This window comes from Hemiscyllium ocellatum, chromosome 10, assembly GCF_020745735.1.
Source record: "Hemiscyllium ocellatum isolate sHemOce1 chromosome 10, sHemOce1.pat.X.cur, whole genome shotgun sequence".
NCBI classification, from domain to species: domain Eukaryota; kingdom Metazoa; phylum Chordata; class Chondrichthyes; order Orectolobiformes; family Hemiscylliidae; genus Hemiscyllium; species Hemiscyllium ocellatum.
In genome coordinates, this window is record NC_083410.1 from 71,445,438 (window position 1) to 71,467,639 (window position 22,202).

The window sequence follows — 22,202 nt, forward strand, 5'->3', positions numbered from 1 at the left end:
TATTGAGTTCTTTGAGAAGGTGACTAAACAGGTGGATGAGAGAAAAGCAGATGATGTGGTGTATATGGATTTCAGTAAAGCTTTTGGTAAGGTTCTCCATGGTAGGCTATTGCATAAAACATGGAGGCATGGGATAGAGAGTGATTTAGTGGTTTGGATCAGAAATTGGCTATCTGAAAGAAGACTGAATGTGGTGGTTGATGGGAAATGTTCATTCTGGAATTCAGTTGCTAGTGGGGAATGGCAAGGATATGTTTTGGGTCCACTGCTGTTGTCATTTTTTATAAATGACCTGGATGAGGGCGTAGAAAGATGGGTTAGTAAATTTGTGAATGACACTAAAGTTGGTGGAGTTGTGGACAGTGGGGAAGGATGTTGCAGGTTACAGAGGGACATAGATAAGCTGCAGAGGTGGGCTGAAAGGTGGCAAATGGAATTTAATGCAGAAAAGTGTGAAGTGATTCACTTTGGAAGGAGTAACAGGAAAACAGAGTACTGAGCTAATGGTAAAATTCTTGGTAATGTGGATAAGCAGAAAGATCTCGGAGTCTGTGTGCATAGATTCCTGATAGATTGCTGCCATTCCAGGTTGATAGGGTTGTTAAATAGACATCCAGTGTGTTAGCTTTTATTGTTAGAGGGATTGCGCTTCACAGGTCATGTTGCAGCTGCACAAAGCTCTGGTGTGGCCATACTTGGAGTATTGCATACAGTTCTAGTCGTTGCATTATAAGAAAGATATGGAAGCATTGTAAATGGTGCAGAGGAGATTTACCAGGATGTTGCCTGGTATGCAGGGAAAGCCTTATGAGGAAAGGCTGAGTGACTTGAGGCTGTTTTTGTTAAACATAAGAAGTTTATGAGGTGACTCAATAGAGACATACAAGATGATCAGAGGATTAGATAGGGTGGACAGCGAGAGCCTTTTTCCGTGGACTCACCAATGTTAAGGGCATTTAAATGGTCATTGGATAAACATATGGATGATAATTGAATTGTGTAGATTAGATGGGCTTTAGATTGGTTTCACAAGTCAGTGCAACATCGACGGCTGAAGGGCCTGTACTGTACTGTAACGTTTTATGTTTCTATGTTCTATGTTCAAAGTATTTAGCATTACATTTACTTATTGCTGCTTCTCTATTCATTCCTACGACAACCTCAGGACATGTGGGCATTATTTGGTATCTAATGCTGTCATACTCAGAAACCATCTTTCAGAATATTCCCCAGACATTTTTACGGGAAAGAGACATTGCACAAAAAATAAATACACCATTTTTCCAGCATATAGTTTATCAAAGTGGAAGTCATACATGGCAAAGGGCGTTTTCACCTTTACTGTTTCTATGATGTCCTCTGTCATTCTTTTAACTCCAATGAATGTAGTCCTAACCAAACCAGTCTCTCTCATAGGTCATTCTAGGAATCAGTCTAGTAAACCTTCATTGCACTCCCTCCATAGCTAGAACATTCTTTCTCAGATAAGGGGACCAAAACTGCCCACAATACTTTACATGTGGTCTCACAGAAGGCCTGTACATTGCAGCAAGACATCCCTGCTCCTGTACTCAAATCCTCTCCTTATGAAGACGAACATACCACTGGCCTTTGGCCTTCCACATTGCTTGCTGCACCTTCAGTGACTGGTGTACGAAGACACCCAGCCCTTATTGTACCCCCAGTTAATGGTAGGGCCCGAGGGAATGTTATCGAACAGAGAGACCTAGAGTTTCGGGTACATATTTCCTTGAAAGTTGTGTCACAGGTGAACAGGGTGGTGAAAAGAAGGCGGCTGAAAATGTGTTGCTGGAAAAGCGCAGCTGGTCAGGCAGCATCCAAGGAGCAGGAAAATCAATGTTTCGGACATGAGCGCTTCTTCAGAAAGGGCTGTGCTTTTCCAGCAACACATTTTCAGCTCTGATCTCCAGCATCTGCAGTCCTCACTTTCTCCTAGGTGTAAAGAAGGTGTTTGGCATGCTTGATTCATTGCTCAGACCATTGAGTATGGGAGTTGGGACGTCATATTGTTGTTGTGGTTCTGCTCGCCGAGCTGGAAGTTTTTGCTGCAAACGTTTCGTTCCCTGGCTAGGGAACATCATCAGTGCTGTTGGAGCCTCGTGTGAAGCGCTGCTTTGATGTTTCTTCCGGTATTTATATTGGTTTGTTCTTGCCGCTTCCGGGTGTCAGTTTCAGCTGCAGTGATTTGTATGTGGGGTCCAGGTCGATGTGTCTGTTGATGGATGTTCTTGCCGTTTCCGGGTGTCAGTTTCAGCTGTAGTGGTTTGTATATCGTGTCCAGGTCAATGTGTCTGTTGATGGAGTTTGTGGATGAATGCCATGCTTCTAGGAATTCTCTGGCTGCTCTCTGTCTGGCTTGTCCTATGATAGTGGTGTTTTCCCAGTCAAATTCATGTTGCTGGTTGTCTGAGTGTATGGCTACTAGAGATAGCTGGTCGTGTCGTTTTGTGGCTAGCTGATGTTCATGGATGCGGATTGTTAGCTGTCTTCCTGTTTGTCCTATATAGTGTTTTGTGCAGTCCTTGCATGGTATTTTGTAAACTATGTTAGTTTGGCTCATGCTGGGTATTGGGTCCTTTGTTCTAGTGAGTTGTTGTCTGAGCGTGGATGTTGGCTTGTGTGCTGTTATGAGTCCTAAGGGTCGCAGTAGTCTGGCTGTCAGTTCTGAGACGCTCCTGACGTATGGTAGAGTGGCTAGTCCTTTTGGTTGTGGCATGTCCTCGTTCCGTGGTCTATCTCTTAGGCATCTGGTGATAAAGTTGCGTGGGTATCCGTTTTTGGCGAATACCTTGTATAGATGTTCCTCTTCCTCTTTTCGCAGTTCTGGTGTACTGCAGTGTGTTGTGGCCCTTTTGAATAGTGTCCTGATGCAGCTTCGTTTGTGTGTGTTGGGGTGGTTACTTTCATAGTTTAAGACTTGGTCTGTGTGTGTTGGTTTCCTGTGTGCCCTTGTGGTGAATTCTCCGTTGGGTGTTCTCTCTACTAACACGTCTAGGAATGGGAGTTGGCTATCCTTTTCCTCTTCTCGTGTGAGAAGAGGACCCAATACCCAGCATGAGCCAAACTAACGTAGTTTACAAAATACCATGCAAGGACTGCACAAAACACTATATAGGACAAACAGGAAGACAGCTAACAATCCGCATCCATGAACATCAGCTAGCCACAAAACGACACGACCAGCTATCTCTAGTAGCCATACACTCAGACAACCAGCAACATGAATTTGACTGGGAAAACACCACTATCATAGGACAAGCCAGACAGAGAACAGCCAGAGAATTCCTAGAAGCATGGCATTCATCCACAAACTCCATTAACAGACACATTGACCTGGACACCATATACAAACCACTACAGCTGAAACTGACACCCGGAAACGGCAAGAACATCCATCAACAGACACATCGACCTGGACCCCACATACAAATCACTGCAGCTGAAACTGACACCCGGAAGCAGCAAGAACAAACCAATATAAATACCGGAAGAAACATCAAAGCAGCGCTTCACACGAGGCTCCAACAGCACTGATGATGTTCCCTAGCCAGGGAACGAAACATTTGCAGCAAAAAATTCCAGCTCGGCGAGCAGAACCACAACAACGGATACCCGAGCTACAAATCTTCAATCAGATTTTAAACGTCATATTGTGATTGTACAGGGTATTTGTGAAGCCAGTTTTGGAGTAGTGTGTACAGTTCTGGTCACCCTGCTATGGGAAGGATATTATTAAATTAGTGAGGGTGCAGAAAACATTTGCAAGGACGTTACTGGGACTGATTTTCCTTTGGATAGAGGTTTTCAAATCTAGGGGCATAGTTTTAAGTTGAGTGGCGAAAGATTTAAAGGTGACCTGACGAGTATCATTTTCATCCAGAGGGTTGTGCGTTTATGGAATGAACTGCCAAAGGAAGTGGTAGATGCAGGTATAGTTAGAATATTTAAAAGATGTTTGGAAAGGTATATAAATAGGAAAGGTTTAGAGGGATACAGGCCAAATGCAGGCAAATGGGACTAGTTTAGTTTGGGAAACTTGGTCAGCATGGATGAGTTGGACTGAAGGCTGTATGACTCTCTGACTCTATGAGTCATCCTTTCCCAAGCTCTTGTTATTCAGATCTGCCTTCCTGTTTGTGCTACCAAACTTGACAACATCATTGAATTTCAATTACGTTTTGTGAATTTGTGCATTTGTCCACTCATTCTGAAGCATCTCTGCATCCTCCTTACATTTCACCCTCCTCCCCCAGCTTCGTGTTGTCTGCAAACTTAGAGATACAAAATTTAGTTCCTTCATCCAAATCATTAATATATTGTGAATAGCTGGGGACCAAGAACTGATCTGAATGTTGGCCCGTGAATCATTGCCGGCCACTCAAAAAAAACCTGTTTATTCCTACTGTTTGTTTCTTGTCTGCCAACCAGTCTCTATCCATCTTAATAAACTACCCCTAATTCCATGCACTTTAGTTTTATATGCTAATTAATTCCATGAGACCTTCTGAAAGCCTTCGGAAAGTCCCAGTAAACTGAATCTACCGGTTCCCACTTCTCAAATTTGCTACGTATATCCTCTCAAACATTCAGTAGATTTGTCAACGATGATTTCCCTTTTGTAAATCCATGCTGACTCCGTCTGATCCTGTCACTGTTTCTCAAATATTCTGCAATTAAATCAGCTGTGTGGAGCTGATGGCCGAGTGTTGCCAGACTGTTAATTCAGAAACTCAGTGAATGATCTGGGGACTCAAATTTGAATCCTGGCACAGCAGATGGTGGAGTTTGAATTTAATATTACAGCTGGAATTAAGAATCTATTGACAATCATGAAACTCCTGCAGATTGTCAGGAAAAAAAAAATCCACTTCAAATACCCATCAGGAAAGGAAATCTTCCATCCTCACAAGGTTTGACCTCCATGTGACTCCAGATTCACAATAATGTGATTGACTCCAAACTGCTCTCTGAAATGGCCAAGCAAACCACTCAGTTGTAGCAATCACTATGAAGTCTCAAGTTCATAAGATCATAATGAAGCGGAATTAGGCCATCGAGCCTGCTCTGCCATTCGATCATGACTGATATGCTCCTCACCTCCATTTTCCTGCCTTCTCTCCATATCCTTTCAACCCATTATCGAATAAAAATCTGTCTAACTCCTCCTTGAATGTAATCATTGTCCTAGCATCCACAAGTTCACAACCTTTTGGGAGAAGTAGTTTCTTCTGAATTCTGTTTTAAATTTGCAACCCCTCATCCTAAGACTATGACTTCTCATTCCAGAATGTCACACAAGATGAAGCATCCACTCCATGTCTATTTTATCTACATATTTTATCATCTTAAATGCCTCAATTTGATCTCCCCAAATTCTTCTAAATTCCAGAGAATATAGGTCTAAGTTGTTCAATCTTCCTTCATACAACAAACCCCTCATCTCTGGGATCAATCTAGTGAACCTCCTCTGAACTGCATCCATTGCCCTCAAATAAGGGGCCCAAAATGGTGCACAAAATTCCAGGTCCAGTCTTACCAATGCCTTGAACAGTTACAACAACACTTATTTACCTTTATATTGTATTCCTTTAGCGAGAAAAACCAACATTCTATTTGCTTTTTTTATTTTGCTGTACCTATATGCTAGTTTTCTGTGGCTGAGGACACCTAGGTCCCTCTGCAAAGTGCCCCAAAGTCTCTCCCCATTTTTCTTACCAAAATGCATGACCTCACACTTATCCATGTTAAACTCCATCTGCCACATTTTGGCACACTCTCCTCACCCAGGTATATCCATTTGTAAGATTCGTATTGCCTCATTGCAATTTACCTGTTTATTTCGTGTCGTCTGCAAATTGCCTATAGAACTTTCTATCTCTGTATCCAAATCATTAATGTAGATTGTGAATAGCTGGGGCCCAAGGACTGAATCCTGTGGCACCTCATTAGTTTAGATTAGATTAGATTCCCTACAGTGTGGAAACAGGCCCTTCGGCCCAACAAATCCACACTGACCCTCCGAAGAGCAACCCACCCAGACCCATTCCCCTCTGGCTAATGTAGCTAACATTATGGGCAATTTAGCATGGCCAATTCACCTGACCTGCACATATTTGGACTGTGGGAGGAAAAATGAAGCACCCAGAGTAAATCCACACAGACACGGGAGAATGTGCAAACTCCACACAGACAGTCCCCCAAGGCTGGAATTGAACCTGGGACCCTGTGAGGCAGCAGTGCTAACCACTGAGCCACCATGCCACCTGACAAGTTGCTTCTTGTCATCCAGAAAAAACCCTTTTATCCCAACTCTGTCTTCTCTCCATTAGCCAGTCACCTATCCAAGCTAATAATATTCCTATATGCTCCCATAAGAAACTTATGAATTAACATTTTGTGCAGTATTTTATCAAACACCTTCTGGAGGTCCTGATATATTACATCTACAGGATTCCCATTATCCACTTTGCTTGTCACATCTTCGAAGAACACTAGCAAATTAGTCAAACATGATTTAACTTCCATAAAATTATCGCCAACTTGCAGAATGTTTCAGAGAACATCTCCGGGAGACACGCACGAAACAACCCCAATGCCATGTGGCCAATCACTTTAACTCCCTCTCCAACTCCACCAAGGACAAGCAAGTCCTGGACCTCCTCCACCGCTAAATCCTTACCACCCAATGCCTGGAAGATGAAAGCCTCATCTTCTGCCATGGGACCCTGCAACCACACTGGATCAATATCTCACCAGGTTCCTCATTTCCCTCACCCCATCTTTTCCCAGCTCCAACCTTCCAACTCGGCACTGCCCTCTTGAACGTCTTTCTTCCCACCTATCCGTTCCACCCCCCTCTCCAACCTATCACCTTTACCCCAACACCATCTACATATTGCATTCCCAGCTTCACTCCCATTCATCTCTCATCGCCCCACCACCACACCCCACCCCCCCCACCCCACCACCCACTACCTACAAGCCTCATTCCTGATGAAGAACTTATGTCAGAAACATTGATTCCCCTGCTCCTCAGATGCTGCCTGACCGGCTATGCTTTTCCAGTACTACACTCTTCAACTCTGATCTCCAGCATGTGCAGCCCTCACCTCCTAGTTTCATAAAACTATGCTAACTGTGATGGATAATTCAAAGTTTGTGCGAAGATTTGTAGCTCGGGTGCTTGTTGTAGTGGTTCTATTCGCCGAGCTGGAAGTTTTTGTTGCAAACGTTTCGTCCCCTGGCTAGGAGACATCATCAGTGCTCTGGAGCCTCCTGCGAAGCACTTCTTTGATGTTTCTTCCGGCATTTATAGTGGTCTGTCCGCATACATGAACACCAACTAGCCACGAAATGACACGACCAGCTATCCCTAGTAGCCACACACTCAGACAACAAGCAACATGAATTTGACTGGGAAAACACTACTATCATAGGGCAAGCCAGACAGAGAACAGCCAGGGAATTCCTAGAGGCATGGCATTCATTCACAAACTCCATCAACAAACACATCCACCTGGACCCAATATACCAACCACTACAGCAGACAGCTGAAACTGACACCCGGAAGCGGCAAGGACAGACCACTATAAATGCCGGAAGAAACATCAAAGAAGCACTGATGACGTCTCCTAGCCAGGGGACGAAACGTTTGTGATGGATAATGTTTTGACTTTCCAAATGTCCTGATATTGCTTCCTTGAAAATCAATTCTAGCATTTTCCCAGTAGCAGATGTTAATCTAACTGCTCTGTAATTTCCCACATATTGCCTCCCTCCTTTTTTAAATAAAGGCATTTCATGTGCATTTTTCCAATCCACTGGAATATTTCCCATGTCCAGGGAATTTTGGAATATTGTAACCAATAGATCCATTATCCCCAGAACCACTTTCTTTAATACCTTAGCATGTAGGTCATCAGGCCTGGGGGAGTTACCTGTCCTCAATCCTAATAGTTTCCTGAGTACCTTTTCCTTTTCCTTGTTGCAAATGTTGCCTTACCACAGCTGCAAAGTGACTTGTTAATTTTTCTACTCTACGCCCTGATTGATGAGGGAAGGCATATCAAATGCCTTCTTGATCATCTTATCCACCTGTGTTGCCACTTTCAGGGAACTGTGGACATGTACGCCTAGATCCCTCTGTATGTTAATGTTACTAAGTGTTTTCCATTTACTGTACACTTCCCTCCTGTATTAGACCTTCCAAAATGCATCACCTCATATTTGTCCGGATTAAATTTTATCTACCATTTCTCCGCCCAAATCTCCAGCCTATCTATATCCCGCTATATCCTCTGGCAATTCTACTCACTGTCTGCAGCTCCCTGATTTTTATGTCACTGACAAACCTACTAATCAGACCACCCAGCTTCTCCTCCAAATCATTTATATATCTTAGAAACAACAGGTGTCCCAGCATTGATCCCTGGGGAACATCACTGCTCACAGATCTCCAGTCAGAAAGGCCCCTTCCACTATCACTCTCTATCAAGTCAGTTCTGTATCCATCTGACCAGCTTAATGTGGACACCATGTGACTCCATGTTATACATTAGCCTGCCACAAAGGACACTGCCAAAGACCTTGTTAATGTCCATATAGACAACATCCAACCGCTTTACCTTCAATTATCTTTGTTAACTCTTCAATAATTTCAATCAAGTTTGTAAGGCACACCCTTCCCCTCATAATGCTATGCTGCCTGTTGTTAGTAAGTTCATAATTTTCCAAATATGAATTAATCCAGCACCTAAGAATCTTCTCAAATAACTTCGGTACCACTGACTTAATGCTCATCAGTCTGTAATTTTCCTGATTACCCTTCTTACTCTTCTTAAACAAAAGAACAGCCTTGGCTATTTTCCAGTCCTCTAGAACCTTTCCTGTGACAAAGATTTCATACAAGGCTCCAGCAAATTCCTCCCTCACCTCCTTCATTATACTGGGATAGATTCCAACAGCCTAGGAAACCTGTCTACCTTAATGCTTTCCAAAACACCCTAGAATATCAATATACTTCTCTCTAGACTCATTATCACCATATCCTTTTCCTGTTTGGTGGGCGGCACGGTGGCACAGTGGGTAACACTGTTGCTGCAAACTGCCAGAGACCTGGGTTCAATTCCCTCCTCAGGCGACTAACTGTGTGGAGTTTGCACGTTCTCACTGTGTCTGCGTGGGATTGCTCCGGTTTCCACCCACAGTCCAAAAGAGGTGCGGGTCAGGTGAATTGACCATGCTAAATTGCCCGTAGTGTGAGGTAAGAGGTAAATGTAGGGGTATGGGTGGGTTGTGGACCTGTTGGGCCGAAGGACCTGTTTCCACACTGTAAGTAATCTAATCTAATGTGAATACCGAAGCAAAGTACAGGGGAACCTCGATTATCCAAATGAGATAGACAAGCACTATTTCATTCAGAAAATTGATTATTCGGTTAATCAATTCAATGCCTTTCCTCTGGGGATCGGAGTTTTCTATTAAGTCTGTTCCCTGTTCAGATTAGGCAGCAGCACAAACCCTTGCCTGCCCCCAACCCCATTCAACACTGACCCAGCCCACCGCTCCCAACCCATCCAATACCACCCCTCTGCCCGCCTCCAACACTGTCTTCCCAATCCCATTCAACACCACCCATCCGCTCCCCCAACTCCATCCAACACCGCCAGCCCACCAACACCGCACCCCCAACACTGCCCCCCAACCCATCCAACACCGCCCCCACCACCCAATGCCATCCAACACTGCTCACTGCCTGCCCCCAACACCACCCCAAATCCCATCCAACACTGTCCCGTCCGCCCCACAATGCCGTCCAACACTGCCCTGCCTCAACCCCATCCAACACCACCCCTGCCCAATAGTGACCACTTTCAAGAAAGGAGATAGGTCTGACTGGGAATTACGGAGGGATTTACGTAACATGTAAGCTCATCACGAGAAACCTCCACAACTGTTTCTTCTCAATGGCATAAAAGCCCCTCCTCAAGTCTAATTGTGGATTCTGACTATTAAGAGGCACAATTGGCATGATTTTCAGTGCTCAACAAATCAAAAATCCAGATCATTCATATATATAAAATAGGAAAAAAAACAAGGGTCATAAAATCAACCTTTGAGAACTCCAATCCAAACCTTCCTTCAGGCCGAAAAAAATCATTGATCGCTATTCTATTTTCTATCACTCATCCAATTTTGTATCTACGTTGGCTATGTCCCTTTTATGTCATAACCTGCAGCTTTCCTCATAACCCTGTTGGGAGGCACAAGCCCCATTGTGAGGATTTCTGGAAATTCATGTATACCATGTCATAATTATTACCCTCATCAACCCTTTCTGTTTATTCTTCAAAAAACTCCAACAAATTTGTTGAACATGATTTATCCTTTAGAAATCCATACTGACAATTCCTAATTAACCCACCATTTCCCATGTGACTACTAATTCTATCCTGAGTAATTGTTTTCAAAGATTTCCCCACTACTAATGTTAAATTCATTAGTCTATAATTGCTTGGGTTAGCTTTACAAACATTTTTCAAAAATGTTGGCAATTCTTCTCTCTTCTGGCAGCCCCATCCCCCCACCCAGAGTCCAGGGAAGTGCTTTTCTGGTCAAGATCCTATTTTTGTTTTTGCACTTCTGATAAGATGGCAACAGACTAGGATACTCTGGCCAGACCTCACCTGCTCCACCCATTCTTTGTCTTCTTTTCTCCCTACTTTTATCCTTTCTCTTGGCTTCGGACACCCAGCCCCAGCCTCCGAAGGGGAGATGCCAGCGACCAGTGGCCCAAAGCAGGACAGTGGTTCAGGGTGGAACGTGGAAGCAGCAGCCCAGTATGTGGAGGTCCCTGCGCTGATCTGCTGTGGAGAACCTTGAAGAGAGTCTCTGTGATGTTTACCTTTTTTACTTGCTTCTTGTTTTTCTGACCTTTGGTCATATTGTGCATAGCTGTAATGTAACATTTTTCTCTTCAATTCTCTATTCTGTACCTAAGGATTGCACCTAGATACTTTGCACCTAAGATGGCACTATAAGTGGTGAATTATAAATTTTCATTTATAAGTGTACACATTATAAGTGTAAGCAATTGAAATGACCAATTAACTAATAAAGCTAAACTAATAAAGCTAATTCAATTCAATGATACACTGAACTTTATTTCCTCTCTCTCTGGCATTAATTTGAATAAAATTTACTAATCAGCATTAAATTAGTTTGAATGACTTAGTTTTATTCATGGCTATCATGTTGTCTGGTCTGGAGGGAAGGTCTTATGAGGAAAAACTGAGAGACTTGAGTCTGTTCTCATTGGAAAGAAGAAGGCTAAGAGGGGATTTGATAGAGACATATAAGATGATCAGAAGATTAGATAGGGTAGACAGTGAAAGTCTTTTTTCTAAGATGATGACGTCAGTTTGTACTAGGGGGCATAACTACAAATTGAGGGATGATAGTTTTAAGACAGATGTCAGAGATAGGTTCTTTAAGCAGAGAGTGGTAAGGGTATGGAATGCCCAACCTGCTAATGTAGTCAACTCAGCCACATTAGGGAGATTTAAACAATCCTTAGATAAGAATATGGATGATGACAGTATCTTGTCAAAGATAGTATTACAGCAGTGGAAAGGACGATGGATGAAGACTCGCCATCTGAGGTAGTTTGGGCTGACCTTAGAAATGGGAAAGGTGAGGTCACCCTGTTAGGAGTTTTCTACAGGCTCCTAATAGTCCTAGAGACGTAGAAGAAAGGATTGGGAAGATGATTCAGGAGAAGAGTGAAAGTAATAGGGTGGTTGTTATGGGGGACTTTAACTTTCCAGATATTGACTAGGGAAGCTATAGCTCGAGTACGTTAGACGTGTTGGTGTTTGTCCAATGTGTGCAGGAGAATTTCCTGATACAATATGTAGACAGGCCAACAAGAGGTGAGGCCATACTGGATTTGGTTCTGGGTAACGAACCAGGCCAGGTGTTAGAATTGGAGGTAGGTGAGCACTTTGGGGACAGTGACCACAATTCGGTGACTTTTACTTTAGTGATGGAGAGGGATAAGTGTGCACTACAGGGCAAGAGTTATAGCTGGGGGCAGGGAAATTATGATGCAGTGAGGCATGACTTAGGATGTGTGGCTTGGAAAAGTAGGCTTCAAGGGAAGGGTGCAATCGATATGTGGAGCTTGTTCAAGAAGCAACTATTGAGTGTCCTTGATAAGTATGTACCTGTCAGGCAGGGAGGAAAGGGTCGTGTGAGGGAGCCGTGGTTTAATAAGGAATTGGAATCCCATGTTAAAGGGAAGAGGGCGGCCTATGTAAAGATGAAGCGTGAAGGTTCAGTTGGGGCGATTGAGAGTTATAAGTTAGCCAGGAAGGATCTAAAGAGAGAGCTAAGAGCAGCAAGGAGGGGACATGAAAAGTCCTTGGTTGGTAGGATTAGGGAAAACCCAAAGGCTTTCTATTGGTATGTCAGGAATAAAAGAATGACTAGGGTAGGAATAGGTCCAGTCAAGGATAGTAGTGGGAAGTTGCGTGTGGAGGCTGAAGAAATTGGAGAGACACTGAATGAATACTTTTCATCAGTATTTACTTAGGAGCAGGACATTTTTGTGGATGTGAATATTGAGTCACACTTAATTAGAATGGATGGCTTTGAGATATGTAGGGAAGAGGTGTTGGAAATTCTGGAAAGGGTGAATATAGATAAGTCCCCTGGGCCTGATGGCATTTATCCTAGGATTCTCTGGGAAGCAAGGGAGGAGATTGCAGAGCCATTGGCCTTGATTTTTATGTCCTCGTTGTCCACAGGAATAGTGCCAGAAGACTGGAGGATAGCAAATGTGGTTCCCTTATTCAAGAAGGGGAGTAGGGATAACCCTAGTAACTATTGGCCGGTGAGTCTTACCTCTGTTGTGGGCAAAGTCTTAGAGAGAATTGTAAGGGATAGGATTTATGAACATCTGGATAGGAATGATGTGATCACGGATAGTCAGCATGGTTTTGTGAAGGGCAGGTCATGCCTCACAAACCTTATTGAATTCTTTGAGAAAGTGACTAAGGAGGTGGATGAGGGTAAAGCGGTAGATGTGGTGTATATGGATTTTAGTAAGGTGTTTGATAAGGTTCCCATGGTAGGCTACTCCAAAAAATATGGAGATATGGCATTGAGGGTGAGTTGGATGTTTGGATTAGGAATTGGCTGGCTGGAAGAAGACAGAGGGTAGTAGTAGATGGTAAAGGTTCATCTTGGAGTGCAGTTACCAGCGGTGTTCCGCAAAGATCTGTTTTGGGACCATTGCTGTTTGTCATTTTTATAAATGACCTGGAGGAGGGGTTAGAAGGTTGAGTGAGCAAGTTTGCGGATGGTACGAAAGTCGGTGGAGTTGTTGATAGTGAGGAAGGATGTGGCAGGTTACAGCGGGATATAGGTAAGCTGCAGAGCTGGGCAGAAAGGTGGCAAATGGAGTTCAATGTAGCTAAGTGTGAAGTGATTCACTTTGGTAAGAGTAATGAGAAGATGGAGTACTGGGCTAACGGTCGGATACTTGGTAGTGTGGATGAGCAGAGGGATCTTGGTGTCCATGTACACAGATCTCTGAAAGTTGCCACCCAGGTAAATAGTGCTGTGAAGAAAGTATATGGCGTACTGGCTTTTATTGGTAGAGGAATTGAGTTCCGGAGTCCTGAGGTCATGTTGCAGTTGTATAGGACTCTGGTGCGGCCGCATCTGGAGTATTGTGTGCAGTTTTGGTCGCCATACTATAGGAAGGATGTGGAGGCACTGGAACGGGTGCAGAGGAGGTTTACCAGGATGTTGCCTGGTATGGTAGGACGATCGTATGAGGAAAGGCTGAGGCACTTGGGGCTGTTTTCATTGGAGAAAAGAAGGTTTAGGGGTGACTTGATAGAGGTGTACAAGATGATTAGGGGTTTAGATAGGGTTGACCATGAGAACCTTTTTCCACGTATGGAGTCAGCTATTACGAACGGGCATAGCTTTAAATTAAGGGGTGGTAGGTATAGGACTGATGTTAGTAGATTCTTTACTCAGCGAGTCGTGAGTTCATGGAATACCCTGCCAGTAACAGTGGTGGACTCTCCCTCTTTATGGGCATTTAAACGGGCATTGGATAGGCTATGGTGGAAAGTGGGCTAGTGTAGGTTAGGTGGGCTTGGATCGGCGCAACATCGAGGGCCGAAGGGCCTGTACTGCGCTGTATCTTTCTATGTTCTATGTTCTATGATGGAATAGTGTAGGTGGACGAGCTGAGAATAGTTCACAGGTCGGTGCAACACCGAGGGCCAAAGGGCCTGTTCTGCGCTGTATTGTTCTATGTTCAATGGCTGCCTTCATGGCAACATGGGCACAGCCTATGATATCCCTGACATTTGAGAAGCCAATAATGAAACCCTTCGACCTCTGCATTTCTCAGTTTGCATCCAATTGGGAAGTTGATAAAGTCAGTAATTTTTGTGAAGACAGAATCCATGATGAATTAATGCAGTGTTGTGTAGCTGATCGAAATATTTCACAGGGACCAGCAGTAGATCCCTGAGATGAACTAAAGGCAGAAACTCAAGGGCCCTACTCACCTTCTGTTCAACTGGCAAGACCAGGTTCTAGGAGCAAATCCATTGTTCAGAAGGGCATGGAAATCACTCTGATGTTTTCAGGTAGGTGATCTTACTATACACAGAATGATGAAGTTTTCTTGCTGTCTTCTGCTCCTCAGTGCTGGCTGATGAGGCCTTTTGGTACTTAGAGACTATTTCTTGTGACATTTGGGTCCATTGCCCAGTTGCTCTATCCAAATGACCTCCAGGTATGAGATAGCGATCCTCATGTCCAATGGCAGAATTCCTTCCATAGATTACACAGGCCTCCCTAAAAGAACTGATGTCCCGTTTGGTGTAAATTCTTTTCCAAGGCTCCACATGTTCATAGATCATACATATTCTAGCACCTTCTAGGGGCAGATTAAAACTTTTCCTAAGACTTTACGATTTAGTAGGGTGGCATGGTGATGCAATGGTTAGCATAGCTGCCCCACTGTGCCAGAGACCAAGGTCGATTCCAGCTGTGGGTGACTGTCTATGTAGAGTCGGCCTATTCTCACTGTGTCTGCGTGGGTTTCCTTCTGGTGCTCTAGGTTCCTCTCACAGTCCAAAAATGCGCAGGTTAGATTGATTAGTTATGCTAAATTATCCATGGTGTCTGGAGATGTGTAGATTAGGTGGATTAGCCATGGATTGGTTGGGGCATGGGTCTGGGTGGGATGCTATTCAGAATGTTGGTGTGTATTCGATCAACTGAATGACCTCCTTCCACACTGTAGCCATTATATGATTCTATAGCATAGTGCAAGTGTTTCCTTACTTGTAAAGTCTTCAATGTTTTCTGACACTTGCATGGCAATGTGTAAGGTTCTCAACGAAATTGAACTGATGTGACTTACACATGCTTCCCAATCCATCATAGCTCAATATTTAAAATAACTGCTTCAATTGTCTCTAATATGATGCAGCTGATGTTCTCTCTCTGTGTGTCAAGTTGCAACCTGCCCCTGTGAAAATGGCTGGCAATGTGTGGAGCCTGCTAAACCCTTTTAAAGTCATGGAGTCATACAGCATGGGAACAGGCCCTTTGATCTAAATTGGTCCATGCTGACCACTCAGCTAATTCCAATTGCCCCCATTTGGTCCATAAATCCTTCTCATCCATGTACCTATCCAATTATTTTTTAATGTTGTTATTGTATCTGCCTCAACCACGTTCTCTGGCAGTCCATTCCATATGTGCACCACTCTCTGCATGAAGAAATTGCCTCCCAGGTTCTTCTTAAATCTTTTCCCTCTCACCTTAAACCTATGCCCTTTAGTTTTCAATTCCCCATCCCTGGGATGGGGACTAAATACATTCATCCTACCTGTGTCCCTTACGATTTTATACCCCTCAATAAGGCCATATTCTCCTACATTCCAAGGAATAAAGTCCTATCCTGGCCAATCTCTCTCAGCAACTCAGACCTACTAGTCCTGGCAACATCATCTTAAATCTTCTTTGTATTCTTCCCAGTATATCTTCCCAGTAATCTATCTTCCCAGTAGATTAGATTACTTACAGTGTGGAAACAGGCCCTTTTTGGCCCAACAAGGGTCAAGTCCACACCAACCCGCCGAAGCACAACCCACGCATACCCCTACATTTACCTGTTACCTCACACTACGGGCAATTTAGCATGGCCAATTCACCTGACCCGCACATCTTTGGACTGTGGGAGGAAACCGGAGCACCCGGAGGAAACCCACTCAGACACGGGGAGAACGTACAAACTCCACACAGTCAGTCGCCTGAGGCAGGAATTGAACCCGGGTCTCTGGCACTGTGAGACAGCAGTGCTAACCACTGTGCCACCGTGCCACCTACCTCTAAGTAACTCTTCACTCTAAGTAATTTTTTTGTCCAACTTACGCATTCAATGCTATGCCAAGACACAAAAATTTGGTCCCAATGATTCTTGAACCCACAAACTTCTTACTTAGAAATAAATGTTTTGCAATGGTTATGCATTAAGATTATAAAATTGCAAAATCAAATCTCTCCACACAGAAAAAATCTGTAGAAATTGCCGTTAACTGACTTGATATTTAAGTAGGAATAGCAGGCTTACTGTTGAATCATTTGGAGCTTTCCATTATAATGTTATCAATTCTTGTGGAATTGGAATGTGGCTATTTGTTTGTATATGAGGTTTATGGACAAAGTGTGTGTGTTGCATCATAGTAACTAAACAAAGGATAGCCTATTAACTGTGTAATTTGACTATTTATCACTTCATGGGTTTCTTATTAATGGCAATGTTAGTCAGTCTATTAGGAGGTACTCAACACTATCTGGCAGAAGACAAGAGAGCAATTGCAGAATCAGATAACTGTAAGCCTGGCAGAAACTGTAGCAACAAAGATCCTGGGAGGTTATCCATGGCATGTCAGCCAGTCTTTCAGGAAGACTTTGTTCTGCACTTAAATTCATGCTTATATGAAGGATCTCAACAAACTGATATGAATTAAGACAGCTGTATCAACTTAGCCATATAGTGGTTAACTAACACTAACAACAAACATATTTTAAAATGTTTTTTTTCAGAAAAAGGCTAAGGGAGAGAAATTGACCTTGTAGCATCAATTTCTTTGGTAGTTATGTGAGATCCTAATAAACAAAAATGCCACCCAAGATACGTGCACACAATTTTGACCAAGAAATCATCATGCAGTTTCTTATTAAAATGTGCATCCAATGTCTGCCAGCAGCATGTAGGGTAGGTAGGCTATATCAATTAATGCATAAACTGTGGAATTAACAATACACACTGCACACTGATTGACATCAAGTTACCCACTCTGCATGCTGTTGGCAGACTTTGAGTGTGCACACTTTAATAGAAAGCATATGATGCTTCCTTAGTTAAAAATGTGTGCAAAGAACTTGCACGTCAGAAAGTCTGATCTCATCTCATCTCTCACTATGTGGTCTCCAATTAGTTGATTCTTCAAAACTCTGTATCCACAATGTCCTGCTGGATGATATAAATCCATTGCAAATACTTCTATTGTTCCTTCCAAATTCTGATGTCATTGATTAAGTGTTATCCGTTCTGTCACTAAACTTCTTTTCAAGCTCAAGTATTATTAAATGTTTTAGTTAACCCATCATACTCTGGAGTACTTGGCTCCATACTTTGTCTCACCAGAACATTATGAACTATTGGACCTACAGCATACAGAAACATGCTGCTTAAATAGTGTTGCTCCTTTGTGTGTAAGCCTGAGCCTATTACACAGTGATGAAGTAGTTGCTTCAACACAACTACTCTTGGCCTCACTGTCAGACTTGGAAATGGGTTAAGGTAATGTCACCTGTATGGATTATGGCAGCTACATCTGGAGTCATAGAGTCATAGAGATGTCCAGCATGGAAACAGAACTTTTGGTCCAACCGTGCCGACCAGATATCCCAACCCAATCTACTCCTACCTGCCAGCACCCGGCCCATATCCCTCCAAACCCTTCCTATTCATATACCCATCCAAATAACTCTTAAATGTTGCAATTGTACCAGCCTCCACCACTTTCTCTGGCAGCTATTCCATACATGTACCACCCTCTGCATGAAAAAGTTGCCCCTTAGGTCTCTTTTATATCTTTCCTCTCTCACCCTAAACCTATGCCTTCTAGTTCTGGACTCCCGACCCCTGGGAAAAAAAAACTTTGCCTATTTATCCTATCCATGCCCCTCATAATTTTATAAACCTCTATAAGTTCACCTCTCAGCTTTCAACGCTCCAGGGGAAACAGCCCCACCCTGTTCAGCCTCTCCCTGTAGCTCAAATCCTCCAACCTTGGCAACATCATTGTAAATCTTTTCTGAACCCTGTCAAGTTTCACATCTTTCTGATAGGAAGGACACCAGAATTGCATGCAATATTCCAACAGTGGCCTAACCAATGTCCTGTACAGCCGGAACATGACCTTCCAACTCCTGTACTCAATACTCCGACCAACATGTTAGCCAACCTGTGACTATCAATGATACAAATATCTCAGCAAGAGAACCAGCAACCACTTCTCTAGCTTCCCATGGAGTTCTAGGGTCACCTGATCAGGTTCTGGGGATTTATCCACCTTTACCCTCATCTGTAGTATGGACACAGTAAATACTGATGCAAAATACTCATTTAGTATCTCTCCCATTTTCACACAAAGGCTGCCTTGTTGATCTTTGAGGGGCCCTATTCTCTCCCTAGTTACCTTTTTGTCCTTAATATATTTCTAAAAAACCTTTTGGATTCTCCTTAATTCTATTTGCCAAAGCTATCTCATGTCCCCTTTTTGCCTTCCTGATTTCCCTCTTAAGAATGCTCCTACTTCCTTTATACTCTTCTAAGGATTCACTTAATTTATCCTGTCTATACCTTCCTTCTGTATCTTAACCAAACCCTCAATTTCTTTAGTCATCCAGCATTCCCTTTACCTACCAGCCTTTCCTTTCACCCTGACAGGAATATACTTTCTCTGGATTCTCGTTATCTCATTTCTGAAGGCTTCCCATTTTCCAATCGTCCCTTTACCTGCGAACATCTGCCCCCAATCAGCTTTTGAAAGTTCTTGCCTAATACCGTCAAAATTGGCCTTTCTCCAGTTTAGAACTTCAACTTTTAGATCTGGTCTAGCTTTTCCATCATTATTTTAAATCTAATAGAATTATGGTCGCTGGCCCCAAAGTGCTCCCCTACTGACGCCTCAGTCACCTGCTCTGCCTTATTTCCCAAAAGTAAGCCAAGTTTTGCACCTTCTCCAGTAGGTACATCCACATACTGAATCAGAAAATTGTCTTGTACACATTTAACAAATTCCTCTCTAGGTGAGGGGGTAAATGTAGAGGAATGAGTCTTGGTGAATTTCTCTTCAGAGAGTTGGTGTGGACTTGTGGGGCCGAGGGGCCTGTTTCCACACTGTAAGTAATCTAATCTAATCTAATCTAACCTAATCTAATCTAATCTAAACCCTTAACACTATGGCAGTCCCAGTTTATGTTTGAAAAGTTAAAATCCCCTACCATAACCACACAATTATTTTTACAGATAGCTGAGATCTCATTACAAGTTTGTTTCTCAATTTCTCATCTGACTATTAAGGGGTCTATAATACAATTTCCCAGTTCCATCCAAATAACATCCCAGGATGTATTTCCAGGAATATCCTCCCTCAGCACAGCTGTAATGCTATCCCTTATCAAAAATGCCACTCCCCCTCCGCTCTTGCCTTCCTTTCTATAATTCCTGTAGCAGTTGTATCCTGGAACATTAAGCTGCCAGTCCTGCCCATCCCTGAGCCATGTTTCCGTAATTTCTATGATATCCCAGTCCCATGTTCCTAACTGTGTCCTGAGTTCATCTGCCTTCCTTGTTTGGCCCTTTGCATTGAAATAAATGCAGTTTAATTTATTAGTCCTACCTTGTCCATGCCTACCCCGACTGCTTGAGTCGCTTATGTTCTCAACTGTACCAGTCTCAGATTGATCTCTTTCCTCACTATCTCCCTGTGTCCCACACCACCTCCCTCTCTCCCCCCTGCTCCCCCCCCCCCCACCACCTTTCTAGTTTAAATCTTCCTGAGCAGCTCTAGCAAATTTCCCTGCCTGTACATTAGCCCAATTTAGGTGCAATCCATCCTTCTTCTACAGGTCACTTCTACACCAAAAGAGATTCCAATAATCCAAAAATGTGAATCCTTCTCCCATACACCAGCTCCTCAGCCATGCATTCATTTGCTCTATCCTCCTATTCCTGCCCTCACCAACTTGTAACTCCGGGAATAATCCAGATATTACTACTCTTGGGAACTACATGTTTAAATTTCTGCCTAATTGTCTGTAATCTCCCCTCAGAATCTCAACCTTTTCCCTTCCAATGTCATTGGCTCCAATGTGGACAATGACCTCTTGCTGGCCCCTCTCCCCCGTAAGAGCATTCTGCACCTTCTCTGAGACATCTTTGATCTTGGCATCAGGGAAGCAATACACCATTCTGCTTTTTCACTGCTGGCCACAGAAACATCTGTCTTACTTTGGACTAGAGAATCCCCAAACACAATTGATCTCTTGGAACCTGACAAACCCCTCGTTGCATTAGAGCCAGTCTCAAAACCTTAAACTTGGCTGTTCGTGCTACATTCCCCTGAGAATTCATCACCCCCTACATTTTCCAAAACAGCATACCTGTTTGAAATGAGTATATCCACAAAAGACTCCTGCTGTAGGTGCCTACCTCTCTTACCTTTCCTGGAGTTAACCCATCTATGTGACTGTAACTGAGACTTTCCCCCCTTCCTATAAATGCCATCCGTCACGTTCTGTTGCTGTTGCAAATTGCTCATTGCTTCTGTCTCTCCAAACGATCCATTTGATCTGATAAGATTCGCAGCCAACAGATTTAAGGCAGATATAATCCGCAGTAACCCTTTAACTCTCTTTAAACTCCCACATCTGACAAGAAGTACATATCACTCTATTAAAGGCCATTTTTGGTCATTCACAATCTACAGACCCAGAAAATAACACCATCGTATTCCTCTACAAACACTGCCCCAGGTTAAGTTAATAGCTATGGCTTATATTTTAACTTTAATCAAGAGACATACCTACAAAAACATTTAATCAAGAAAGAACCCACTCTACTCACTACTGCAGATTCTCTGTAGGGCACACTTAAAACAATTAATCTATCTGATTCTATGCTGTGACCTTTGCCCAACAGATCTTCCAAGTTCAGTTGTGAATTTCACTGTTTGTTAATTTTACCAGATGCACTCCGATAATCCAGCGATACATGAATTCAAACAGCAGAGTACAGGTGTTCTCTCTCTCTCTCTCTCTCTCTCTCTCTCCTGCAATGACCCTCACCATGTGCTTCCTTTGTCTGTTCTTCACCATTTTAAAACTGCTGTTGTTTTGACTTTTGTTTTCCAAAGTTTCAAAACAATGCAACAACATATAAAACAGTAATTGCTGCTCCTAGAATTCAAGGAAATCACCTCCAGCACCTAAAATACGAGAAAAGGCAGAGAAAATTTTAAAAAGATTTTAGCACTAACCACAGTATGGTTAAGATAGATGTAAGTATATAAGTAAAAGACTAAAAGAGAGAAATTTGGCTTGCAGTAACAATGTCTTTGGTAGTTATGTGGGATCCTAATGTGTAAAAATGCCACACAAGGTATGTGCACATCATTTTGACAAAAGATGTGGATTCAATGTCTTGAGTTATTTTTCTCACTGTTGAAGTGCTCCAATCCTCTGTTTTAATTTTCAAAGTATGGCTTATGGCTTGTTTCCAAAATCTTTACCCACCCTTCAGACATATCTTGCTGAGTAGTCCTGAAATCTAAGTTTTCCAATCTTCTTTCCCATTCTCTGTTTTCCAATGTTTTTTTTTCTCAATGTTATCTGAGATCCTGCCTTACCTTTTGGCTGTTTCCTTTTGATTCTGTTATAACTTCAGACCTTAGCTCTGGAAGGTATTGTTTCCCGACCTGCCAACATGCTTTATTTTGTACTTTAAGCCATTACTGCTACCTGCAGATTGAGATACTGGTTTGGAGTGTCTTGGGCTGTGGGTGTCTGCA